The following is a 13,685-nucleotide window of genomic DNA, read 5'->3' on the forward strand; positions in this document are numbered from 1 at the left end:
CATTCACCTACATCTGTCTTCTTGTTCGTCAAGCCTGACCTACATTCAAGATCGTTCGTTGTGAAAGATTTAGTAGAACTGTTTCTCACTGAAAATCAAGACTTTGATTGGTGATATAAAATTTGTGACCCATTACTTTAGATTTGACTGAGTTGCATAGTACTAGAAACCTCTATGGTGAATATGTGTATCATGTTTTTGCCTGCTCAATACGTAATATTGAATATTTTAGACTTGTCAGTGTTATATTTTACTGGTCCCGAGGGGATTTCTTATACCTGTTGTCACCGCAAATTATTAACCGTAAAATATTGCCCAAGAGGAATTTGTTTTACATCAGATGGTGTGATAGAAGGGCATAGCAGCAATGTTGTACACTGGACAAACACTTTTAGCATCTAAATATAAAGATATATTATGCGTTTACATAAATTACAGTAACAATATAAGCCGAGCAACATGAAGCTTTAAAGAGGTGTATGACATAAAATAGCAGAAACAACGTATGCTGATGAATATAAAGATATAAGAAGCGTATGACACAAATATTGTATTGTCAATGCATACTGGTGAATGTAAGAATTTCAAAAAGCGTATGACCTAAAAATAGTAGTAACAGTGTTTGCTGATGAATGTAAAGATTTCAAAACGCATATGACATAAAAAATAGTAACAATATATGCTGATAAAGATAAACATATAAGAAGCGTATGGCATAAAAATAGCAGTAACAATATATGCTGATGAATTTAAAGATTTCAAGACGCACATCACATAAACAATTGGCAGTAGCAATTTATGGTGATTGATTTATAGATTTCAAGACCAACATGACATAAAATAGCATTAACAATGAATGCTGATGTATGTAAATATTAAAAGACGTATGTAACATCTGAGTCTGCAAATTTATGAGATAATAGAACTGCGGTGATAATAGAACTTTGTGAATGTGATGTTAAGTTGGCGTGCAGATTACGAGGTTTGTGAGCATCATGTTGGGTTGGATTGTGCGAAAAGGTGAACTAATCCTACGAATAGGCGAAAAGGATACGTACCTACGTCTACGATAAAACTAGATGTTTATGTATAGTATTTATTGATGTCATTGTAGCATCAGCTAGACATCGTTTTACTTCATATACGAGTTGCAATGGGTATAGGAAGAGTTTAGTTCCTGTTGGAGACGGTGAATTAAGAGACCGCTCGAATAAGTTACTGAAAACGTAGGCAAGGTTAGAGCCACATTCTTTTGGTACTTACTAGAATTATTATCAGGTCCAGGCGGTTTTCGAACGTTGTTCCTACAGTGTACAGTTCGAACTTTCTCTACCGTTGTATTGGTCCATAGCATGTTCGTATGAAGAATGGATTTGATGGTGTTGTCCAGGTCAAATGAAATGTCCTTGTAGCATTATGAAATAGTGTCTAGGGTTTAGGTCCGCATATGATCTTTCGTATGCCACGTTCCTTTGATAATCACGTTTACTTCGTCAAAGCCTGTATCCTAGATATACATCCACTTTGAAAATCCATATCCTTACTTTTCTGTAATTAAATATTCAGTTCTTCCTGAACACTTCGTAATTTTAAAATAGATGTTGGAAAACACATGTCTTTTCATTCAAGAAATGTTTTGGTTCCTTTGATACCCAGGGCTTCCTTTTTGAAAAATAACGCTGATGTGTATTTCGGGAATGACATTGTCCAATACAAAATGTTATGTTATTTGTAACTGCATGAACAGCTTCAGCAATAGTGTCATTGCCTTTAAGAACAGTTCCCAGTTTGTGCAATCAAAGCATATCAAACGCTGAACCTTCGGGAATGAAATCTGTCTTGAATTACACCTGAAATGTTAACTTAAAACTGTAAACTATCGGGGTTGGGGATATACGTGGTGTTAACCCGATAATGGTTGAAATAAGACACAAAATGGATATCCGATGGTGATGTTTTAAAAATGGGTGTCTCAGTTGTGATTTTGTCTTAGGTTTGAAATACTTTCAGGATAGTAACCTTTTGATATGGCCTCTATCGATTTGTTAAGTGTGTACTTTGGCTGGTTTACTTTACATTTATATACGTGTCCATATGTGGCAGTCAACTTAAGTATAACACTTTGCCAATGACCGTGACGATTTACTCAGGAACAAACTTTTAGTACTATACTGTCCAACGCAAACTATTGGTAAAAACTCAAAACAAAATCGGTTTGAATACACGTGTCGTGTTGTTTTAGTATTATCTGAAGGTGCAGGTAAATGAATGAGTGAAGGAGGAAAGACGTGAGTTAGTGAGTGTCTTCAATACATTTTCGGGCATTACATCACATCACGTACTACTAGAAGAAAACGTAAGCGAAACAAGTCTCAACTAAGCGTCGCGACTGCGTACAACAACTTTCATTGCGATGAACATTGCTCCATCGTCTTAAACGAAGCGTTACTTTCAGTTTGGCAATATTCGAGCGTCGTAAAGTCACAAACCCTTAGAAAGACGTTTCTTTCAGAGGTTCATTGATGTTGTGACTACCTATTTTCTTAATGTTGTTGAAATGACAGAACAGTGCCCCAAGAGATAGGAAAAGGACAGACGTTACCCCGATTCCTATTCCAAGTCCAAGCTTTAAGGTATCTGAAACAAAACAACCTGGATAAATTCGTTATGCATATTTTGTTCAGGTGTCGGACTAGATTAATGCGATGGTAAGTGATCAGCGAAACGTTTCATTTATAACTGACGGAACTATGACCTAGTCGAAGTATGGATTACTACTATAGATAACGTACCATTAATGAAATGGTAACATCGTATGTATTACACTGTGGATCCGTGAAGGACCCAAGCTTGCCATAAAAGGCGACTATGCTTGTCGTAAGGGATCGGATGGTCAGGCTCGCTCGATTCCCAATTTGCGCAGATCGATGGTCATGTTGTTGATCACTGGATTGTCTGGTCCAGACTCGATTATTTACAGACCGCCTCTATATAGCTGGAATATTGTTGAGTGCGGCGTAAACCTCACGCACCCACTCACTCACGGAAACAGAAGAGGTGCTGTGACCATGAGGTCAAGTGTTCACTCATCATTCCGAAAGGCCCTTTGGATTTCTTAGAATGAGCGCAGATCTCTCTGATGACCACTGTCGTGATATTGTTTATATATATATATATTTATAGTTATAGTTATAACCCAGCCAGAGGTTTCTTTTGGCAGGAATGGTTGTAGGACATGGGTGAGTGAGTGAGAGAATGAGTGAGTTTCGTTTTACGCCGCACTCAGCAATATTACAGCTCTATGGCGGCAGTCTGTAAATAATCGAGTCTGGACCAGACAATCCAGTGATCACCAACATGAGCATCAATCTGCGCAAATGGGAAACGAGGACATGTCTCAACCAAGTGAGCGAGCCTGACCATCCGATCCTGTTAGTCGCCTCTTACGACAAGAATAGTCGCCATTTATGGCAAGCATGGGTTACTGAAGGCCTATTCTACCCCGGGACCTTCACGGGTACAGGACATAGATACATTCAACAACAGGTCTTTCAAATTTCTGTGATAGGTTTGTCAAGAATATTCAGTTGATCAGTTGAATTATGTAGTTACAGTCAGGGGCTATTAGTTGGCCTTATTCACAGATTTTGGCTTGTTTCTGTCTTCTTTTGCTTTCTAGTTTATCTTGTGATGGTTATATGTTGGTAACAAGAAATCTAGGTAATATAAATGGGTTCTTTGGTGGTGAGGTTTTTTAATTACCTTTTAAAAATCAAGCTGATCCTAGTTGTACAAACTTAATCAATTTTTTAATATGCTTTCATCATAACAAATGTTTTGAAATGCTCATTCGTGTCATCTTATCAGGCTTCAACATGTCTTTACTTTCTTATTCTGGAAGCAGCTTTACTTAGAAATATAGCCTCAGTAATTTTAGTGTACTTTCGTATTCAAGATCATAGTTTTCGGGGACCAATAACGACCCGGTAACTGGGTGGTATCATACGTAGAACACTTATTATTTAGGTGTAGTTTTATTTTTGTTGGTTTTTCAGTTATGTTATTCCGTTCTTTCTTTATATCATGTTTCTCAATGCTGTGTTCTTATTGCTGTTATTGTGAAATGTTTGTTTTGTTTCGTTTTGGTTTTTTTTTTGTAGTCGTGGCTGATGTGCCTCTTTGGTTTTGTGTTGTGTTGGGGTATACGAGGTGAGGTGAGGTGAGGTGAGGTGAGGTGAGGTGAAGTGAGGTGGTGGTTTAACGTTGAACGTTGAATATTCCGTTCATATGACAACGTGCATGCGTGTGTGTTTGTCCTAGCCCACAATCAAGTCAATTTAATAGTGCTAGCTCACTGAGATACCATGCCTCAGTTAGGAATATCCCACTCAGACATATTATACTGACTCCGAGCTGTCCTGTACTTGTACCCATTAATGCCGAGCACCAGTATACGAACTGAGACAGGGTTGGGCTGAACGTCCGTTACATGAATTATTCATTGCATACGTTGCACTGCAGTATACGTTTCACTGCAGTATACGTTGCACTGCAGTATACATTGCATGAAAAGAAGGTGTTCGTGATATGGATCGCTTATCGTCGTGGCTGGTGAGACAAGTCTTCATAGCAGTTAGCCCCTTTTTGTTCTACGAGTTAATTACGGGAACACTCCGAGGAAGTGAGAGCCAATCTCTTTATAGCTAATAGTATTGACTTTCAGTGACCAAATGCATTTGCTAGTCTACATTCCAACCGTCAAATGCAGTAGTAAAGCGAAAGACGAAATGTCAAACACGTTTGCAAAATATGTTCCGCTGGACAGTTTTTTCAGTTCTTGCCAATCTGCTTATAGCTCTGGATACCTTGTCCCAACGTCATATACAGTGTGTTAAATACGAGTTAGTGATGTCCATTCGGGAGTTGAAATGGTCGCAGAGTTAGCCCGTCCAAACAGACAGAGCCGATACACAGCCACACCCACTACTATAAGTCCAACCATGCCCAGACCGACTCCAAGCCCAATCGCCATCTTCAACTTGTCTGAAATGCATTGTGATACAAGCAATATCAATCTGATGGCCAGGAAGTTGCTTATGTGGCATACGATACTGCGATACTGTGGTAATTGTGTGTTTTGTCAACATATTAAAAGGACTAAAACACAAAACATATTTTAAAATGAAACAACGCAACGGAAATTCAAATGTGATTTGCCTGCATATTCATGAACTGGACAATATAGACCAGGATTTCAAAGTCGTCATCCTCATCGTTGAATTGAACTATTCGTAAGATTTCAAATGAAAGTTTTTGCTGCAAAATAAGTGTATGGATTTAAGCTGCTACTTCTTGTTTAACTTTGTCGACTACAATTCACATGGCTTAATTTAAAAGGTACATGTATCCACACTTGCTGCAAGAGATAATTTAGAAACAGTTAAAACCTAAATAAGCGGATTCCACGTAATATCAAACCATACATACACTGACATGAAGTTATTGCGTTAATTTATCAGGCCACCTGTCCACAAGCATTTTACTGAACTGAATTATTGGGCATTACAAACCCAAAGTTACAATGTTCTTTCATCTGATTAGTTGAAAGACGGGATGGCATTCTATTCCCTCATATTGTAAGACTGTTCCCGTGCTCCAAGCACTCAGTAAAACCCGGAAAATGACCAACACGTGACGTTTATGTTCTAATAGGACAGTTTGTCGTGTAGGAATAAGAAATAATTGTTCATTCCGTAATCAGTTTCTTCATCTTCTATATTATGTATATTTTATACAGTTGTGCATTTCTTTGCGAAGACAGGCGGTTTTGAAAGTACACAGCTGTGTCCACTGGTCTCAAGTATAGGCTAGACCCGGATCCAAATCTCATACACGCTCAGGTTTTATTCCTGGTTTGTCAGAACCCACCCCTGCTCGTGGGATTCAACAAAGTGGTACACGTCGCACACTACATGATCTTCTTGCTCATTCAGATGACAGCAGAGTCAGATAAACTCAATATGTCATAAAATTGTCACTATTTAATAGTTTGTGAGTATATTCGTATACCATCTTTAGCAATATTCCTGCAATATCACAGCGGGGGACACCAGAAATGGGTTTCACATATTACACCCATGTGGGGAATCAATCCCGGGTCTTTGGTGAGAAAGGCGAACGTTTAAACCACTATGCTAACCCCCATTATTTGATACCTTACCTGAGGTTGATGGAAGACTGGAGAAAGTCTTTTCAATAGTTGTCTTCTCAGGGCTGGGAGTGGATGTTCCCAAAGACGTTTCCTGCCCATCATTGGTCGATGGAGACCGGAGAGAGGATGTTTCTGTTGTAATATCGTCGATGATTGTACTTTGGTCGTACACTGGCGACGATGCACTCGATTTGGCTGCTGTCGTCGTTGTACTCATCATGGTTATAGCTGCAGGTACCGTAGATATCATGGTTGACGCTGTCGTAGTCGGTGTGGTCATCCCTGTTGTAGCTTCTGGTGATGTAGTATTTGTAGCTGCCGAGGTTGGTGTGGTCACGGTTGTAGCTTCTGTAGGTGGAGTAGTCACCATAGTTGTAGGTGCTGGTGTAGTCACAATAGTTGTAAGTGCTGGTGTAGTCACCATAGTTGTAGGTGCTGGTGTAGTCACAATAGTTGTAGGTGCTGGTGTAGTCGTCACGGTTGTAGCTTCTGTAGGTGGAGTGGTCACCATAGTTGTAGGTGCTGGTGTAGTCACAATAGTTGTAAGGGATGGTGTAGTCACCATACTTGTAGGTGCTGGTGTAGTCACCATGGTTGTAGGTGCTGGTGTAGTCACCATGGTTGTAGGTGCTGGTGTAGTCACCATACTTTTAGGTGCTGGTGTAGTCGTCACGGTTGTAGCTTCTGTAGGTGGAGTGGTCACCATAGTTGTAGGTGCTGGTGTAGTCACAATAGTTGTAAGGGATGGTGTAGTCACCATACTTGTAGGTGCTGGTGAAGTCACCATGGTTGTAGGTGCTGGTGTAGTCACCATACTTGTAGGTGCTGATGTAGTCGTTACGGTTGTAGCTTCTGTAGGTGGAGTGGTCACCATGGTTGTAGGTGCTGGTGTAGTCACCATACTTGTAGGTGCTGGTGTAGTCACCATACTTGTAGGTACTGGTGTAGTCACCATACTTGTAGGTGCTGGTGTAGTCACCATACTTGTAGGTGCTGGTGTAGTCACCATACTTGTAGGTGCTGGTGTAGTCGTGGTTGTATGCGCTGAAGTTGATGTAGTCATGCGCGTAAATGCCGATGTGGTAGTGGTAATGGTTGCAGTTGTAGTTGGTGCGGTCATCCTGGTTGCAGCTGCAGGTGTCGTCATCCTGGCTGTAGCTATCTGTGTCGTTGTCATCATGGTGGTAGCAACTGGAGTTGATGTAGTTGCTGCAGGTGTCGTAGTCGTCATGGTTGTAGCTGCCGATGTCGTCATCAAGGTTGTAGCTGATTGCGTCGTTGCCGTGATTGTTGTAGCAACTGGTGTTGATGCAGTCGCCATGGTTATTGCTGCTGATGTCGATGTCGTTTCAATGGCTGCCGTTGTCTCCGATGACGTGGGTGTCGTTGTAATCATTACCTCCGTTGTCGTAGTCACTGTCGCCGTCGGTCGAAAATCTCTGCATGTATTGCAACAGTTTTCAACGAAGTTGGAGTCGATGGAGGTGTTGCATGTGCTGTACTGACAGTTGGGTTCAGCATACTCGTTGTCACCAAACTGACAACCTGAGGAAAGAACACAAATAAATCTGTAGTGGACAAACCCTTTGGCAATAGTTTTAGAAAGTGAGCGAATCATCCACTGATATGGTAGCCCGTGGCCAGTCGGGACAGTAAATCTAAACAGTCCTTTCCCGGACTGGACAGTCAATTTCATGGGGTCACTGTGTAAATATATCACTCTCTCCGACTTTGAAATCATTATGGCTAGATAAAAATGGTCATTATATTAACAGCTTAATGTTGACGTGTATAAGGTATTTGAGGTGTTTTCGCATTTATTTGTGATGGCATCTTACCTTTGTGTAATAATGCTTTTTACATGATTCAGATTTCGGGCTCGTGAATTATTTTGTGGGCTGGTAACTTTCAGGACTGGCTAGCAAAAGCTGGAAACTATTTTGCTCACTGTAGTTTTGGAGAAAGAAAGGTGCACTGTCAATCAATCCAACGATGATGATACCACGTTAATGATTTCTCAGTTTTATTACCATCTGTCACTGTTAAACAGAACTTAATCAATTTCTCAAAAGAAAATGACCGCTCATTATTACATTCATTGAAATGAAAAGGGATCACATGCTTAAGTATATAAATATGTTAAAAAACCTTCTGAATGGATTTTTTCCTTACCTTCATCGGCACCTCTGATGTCTTTACACGACTGACAGCATATCAACTCGACATTGGAATAATAGCAATAGTAGGGAAAGGTTGAAACTATAGCGCAGTTGACGCCAGCCTGGTCGCCATGGATACATTCATCTGAAAAGAAGAACGGTAACTTAAAACGCTTCCTTGGTCATTGACAACATGTCATTACTGAGGAATCATGACAATCTTTATGGATCTAAAACATATGTTATTCTGCGAAAGGCAATCAACTGTCGTTGTGCCTTTTACAGAATAAAGGAAGTTGTATATATATAAAAAGTGTCATTATTCTTTATCAACTCTACTTCTAAAGTGCCCATTGAACAAATGTCGTTGCTGAGGGATGCTATCATGGCTTCCAAAGGAACTGTTGCCATATAGTGACGAGAGACTGCTTATATGACAGGAACAATCCAGAAATACACTTCAGGCGTTAATTGCCACTTATGGTGGGGTGGCCTAGCAGTGAAAGCGTTCGCACGTCACACCGAGAACCCGGGTTCGATTCCCCACTTGGAAACAATGTGTGAAACCCATTTCTGCTGTACCCCGCCGTGATGATGCCGGAATATTGATAAAAGCGGATAAATACGCACGCACACACATACATAATGGTCGCTTGATTCTTATGTCTTTCCTCGCCCTAGATTAATCACCGTCAAAAAGAATGTGTCCATTCTCCACATCATTTCGGTTAAGAACTCCGGTCTGGACTCCTTCAAGTGCACCCATTCGAGTTGCTAGTATGCGAGAGGATGTCAATAAGTTTTGAGTCTTGAGCATTTTTCTGACCCAGGTGTCACAGCCTATGGTACGACATTGAACCTTGGGGTGTAGCTGATGTGATATATAAGTTTTGGTATCCTACTCTCAGAAGTTATTGAACAGCTCACAGAGATAGAAAGAGACACCCCCCCCCCCTCCCCTCACGGCAGTGAAAATGAATAAAATTGAGTATAGAACAGTAATTAAGTTTTTAGTTCTTGAAGGAAACTCGGCGAAGAACATTGAAGAAAGGCTTTCAGCAGTTTATGGGAAGTCTTCTCCTTCATCTGCTACCATCAAACGATGGGCCAATGAATTTAAGCATGGTAGAGAGAGTCTTGAAGATGACCCCCGTCCAGGTCACCCAACAACAAGCACTAGTCAGGAAAACATTGACAGAGTGCATAGACTTGTGCTGGAAAATCGCCGAATCACACTCCACGAGTTAGAGGAGACCACAGGCATTTCACACGTATCCATCGAGACAATTCTTCATGAACATCTCGTCATGTCTAAGGTGTGCGCAAGATGGGTGCCAAGAATGCTTACAGATGAAATGAAGCAAACAAGGGTCACCATGTGCAACTTAATGCTAACCAGATACAACAAGAATCCAGAAGATTTTCACTTTAGGCTAGCAACCTGTGCTGAAACCTGGATCCACCACTATGATCCTGAGAGCAAACAAGAATCCATGGAATGGAAACATGTCACTTCTCCCAAGACCAAAAAGTTCAAAGCCTCCAGATCAGTGCAGAAGGTAATGGCTACAGTCTTCTGGGATAGCATCCACATAGATTACTTACCAAAAGGAAGAACAATGAATGAGGAATATTACGGTAACTTGTTGAGACAAGTGCGACAGTCAATCAAGGAGAAGCGCCGGGGCAAGATCAGACGTTGTATTCTTCTACATCAAGACAATGCTCCAGTACACACCTCTCGCGTTGCAGCCGCTGCTGTCCAGGAATGCGGGTACGAAATCTTGCTGCATCCCCCCTACTCTCCAGACCTGGCACCAAGTGATTACCATCTGTTCCCAAATCTCAAGAAACACTTGCGTGGTCGTAGATTTCAGGATGATAATGAGCTTATTGCTGCTACTGAGGCTAGGTTTGAGGACCAAAATGGCGCCTTCTACAGAGATGGCATCAGCGCCTGGCAGAAAAGATGGAACAAGTGTCCTGACTCACAAGGGGACATGTTGAAAAATAAATGTGGTTCATACCAATATTTTGTGTTTTTCTATGCAAGGCTCAAAACTTATTGACATCCCCTCGTACCTTCATGACTTTACTCATCACAGTTGTATAAATATTTGAGTCAACGTTTGTGTTAAGTCACAAACCGTTGTGTACAATACACAACCTTGTGCACATAAAGAGATCCGCGAATCCGTTGGTAAATTGCCACTTGGATACGTACAGACACACAGCAGCAGGTACAGCAACGCGCAGTAAAACTGTTAAGTACTGTTACTATGCCCCTGTCCACCCGGCTGCAAACAGGTACCTCGTAAGGATGCCATTGGGAAAGCCGGAATAACTCTGGGAGTTATCCGGCACTAATCACAAGTAAGATATATGGATTTGAATTGGAATAATATCAAATTCCATGTGTCTGAGATGTTTGAAGATGGAACTGGAATATTTTGAAATGCATTTGAAATATCTGTCAAAAGGCAACTCAGATTCAAACGTCTGTTCCGAAAGACAACGGGCATAAGACAATGGCTCTGGTGACGATACGGCCTGGCCACAGCATTTCAGAAAGAAACTGGGTTGTGGTGATGATATATACTTAGGGACAAAACTTAGGTGTCACGTGAAAGGACGAGTGTTCCTATATATTTTTCCAAGGATGTTCACAAGCTTTGTATCGCACAGCTTGTGAGGAAACGTGGACAACAAATTAGGGAACACTTGTGCATTCATGTGATCCCTCATTTTTTCCCCTCAGTATAGTTCTAGGGCGATTGCGGCCAACATGCCAATAATTAAAGTTCAACAATCAAGAGGAAACACCGCAAATATTTATGGTAATATGTAAAAAGAGACATAATCTGTTTAGGGACTTGCATTAAAACATAAAGCAGATACCTTATAATCTCTACATCAGGCAACCAATGTTTTATTTGGGAAGAAATGTGACCGTGGGTTAACTGCCTTGCTGGTACTGACTGAGAACATACATTTGGCAAGGATCCTCCTTAAGGATCCGAAGGTATGGAAATTCCTTTCAAACGCGTTGCATTCTCTACATTGCAGTTAAACAGTTTCCTGTAACGGTTAGCTTAGAAGATGAGAAGCTTTGAGAGAAAATATTCCAAAATCGATTACTCTAGAGGTTCTAGATTTTCTGTAGTCTGTAGTCTCATGACTGAACTATCGTTAAATATGGCGTTGTGTATAAATCCGTTGTCCAATTCGGAGCGAACTGTAATATGTTTAGAAAAAAATTGTCTTACCGTCAGTTGCAGGAGCTGCTGAAGATGAGACGCAGTCCCCGTGCTGACACCACTGAAAACACAAGCAGATCATCATCCCACTTACGTCACCCTCAACGTAATACGTTGTTCTGACGTTAACGTTGTTCTAGCATCAGAAAATGAGTGAGTTTACTTTGATGCCGCCTTTAACACTATTCCATCAGTATCACGACGAAGAACATCAGCAAAGGAGTTCACACATTGTACCCATGTGGGGAATCGAACTCGGCGTCGTGTGACGTACGAATGGTTTAACGAATGTCTAGGCTACCCAACCGCGCCGACATCACCACAGCCTTAATGTATGTTTACTTACAAGGTACACACAGTCTAGTTTCGTAAATTATAATTATGATGACAATGACGATGATGGTGATGTTGATGAATAATGCACTCGACAATGAGCCGAGTTTCCATTATTCTATTGTACTCCTACGATCATTTGCCCTAATTGTGAATTTTGGTTTTTGGAACCATACACATTTTATTGGTTTCGTTTATAGAACTTCTGCTACCGCCATCGATTCTGGTTTTCCAACAAAACTTAGACCACCTACAACCAATCTATATTCCAGGATCGGTCGACTTGTATGGAATTCTTTAAGGGACGTTCGCAGACTGGAATATGTGTGTGAGGTATAGATGGTTTTGTTACTACTTCAAAACACGAGAAAGAGCAATATATAGCTTTGTGTGAAGTTCAAACATATCGATCACTTTGGGAAAGATATGTATTAAAATAATGTTTATCTCACATTTGTATTGAATAATGATTTAGAAAGTTTCTCGGATTCACTTAATTCGGTACTTGATTCAGAGTGACAAAGGTCAGGTCAAAGCGTTTTTAGAAGCTAACTGACATACCATGTCGAAGGCATTTAAACCAAACTCAATTTACACTGGCAGCGTTTCAATTTTGTGTTGAGCGGGGACCGTGGGTGAGACTAATAGTAAAGCAGACCCTGGGTCGATTCCAATGCGTGAAGCCCATTGCTGGTGTCCTAATGTTGCTGGAATTTGCTAAAACCAACGTACACTATAGTGCGGAGAGACGCCCCAGCTTTGACTGAAGACCTTGGAGAATGTTCAAGTGACTTATGCTGGCATCTAGCAATAAATGAATGAATAACTATAGTCTGCCGAGGTAGACTGCATGTTATATACATGGCGTCACTCTTTGTAGTTACACTGGAAAGGCTAGTATTTGATGTATACTGTGGAAATCAAATAATGGAACACATGAAGGTACTACTCCTGAAATTTCTTCTGGATTTCTTTTGCAAGCTTTGCATTGCGATGTGCGTTAATCAATACAAGAACTTTGTGGTGAAGTAGGTTCTCGAAGAAGTTCATGTTAATAATGAATCACTCGAAATCAATGACAAAACTGGGAAATGCTACTCTTTAGCTATACTGACGGAAACAAATTAGAGAACACAGGTACAAGGGGTCCTTGTTTCTTAACAGCCTTTGTCAGGGTTCCTATTTTCTGTGGAACGGGGGCAGTGGACAAGACTTCTTTCACAGCCGATGTTCAGTCATCACTGGACTCACTGTAACGTCAGACTCATTTCTGTCATTGACTCAATCCCTAGCTCTCAGCGACAAACTGTATACGCATGCTTCGCCTGGTATAATGACGACATTAGATCAGCCAAACAGAAAGCGACAGAAACTGGAGAGGAAAATGAGGACAACACAGATGATTTTTGAAATACATGCTGAACAACGCGGCGTAGTGAACTAGGAAACCGGAGATGCAAAGAGAATTTATTTCACATCCTAACTGAATGAGTCCAAAAATAAAAAATATGGGTTTTTTTCCAGGTTGGAAACTAGTTGCTCTTCGAGGGCAAACAAACAAACATTCATCAATTGAGAAGTTAGCTTCTTCCTTCATCAGTTTCTTCACGGGCAAGATTCTCAACATCAGAAACATCTTGTGTACATCTCGCGACGAATGTACGTTCAATGTGGTTCATTGAACTTGACATGTTTTGCACCAGCAAAAAGAGAAAGATATTAATA

The sequence above is a fragment of the Haliotis asinina genome, chromosome 2 (genome assembly GCF_037392515.1).
Source record: "Haliotis asinina isolate JCU_RB_2024 chromosome 2, JCU_Hal_asi_v2, whole genome shotgun sequence".
Lineage (NCBI taxonomy): Eukaryota > Metazoa > Mollusca > Gastropoda > Lepetellida > Haliotidae > Haliotis > Haliotis asinina.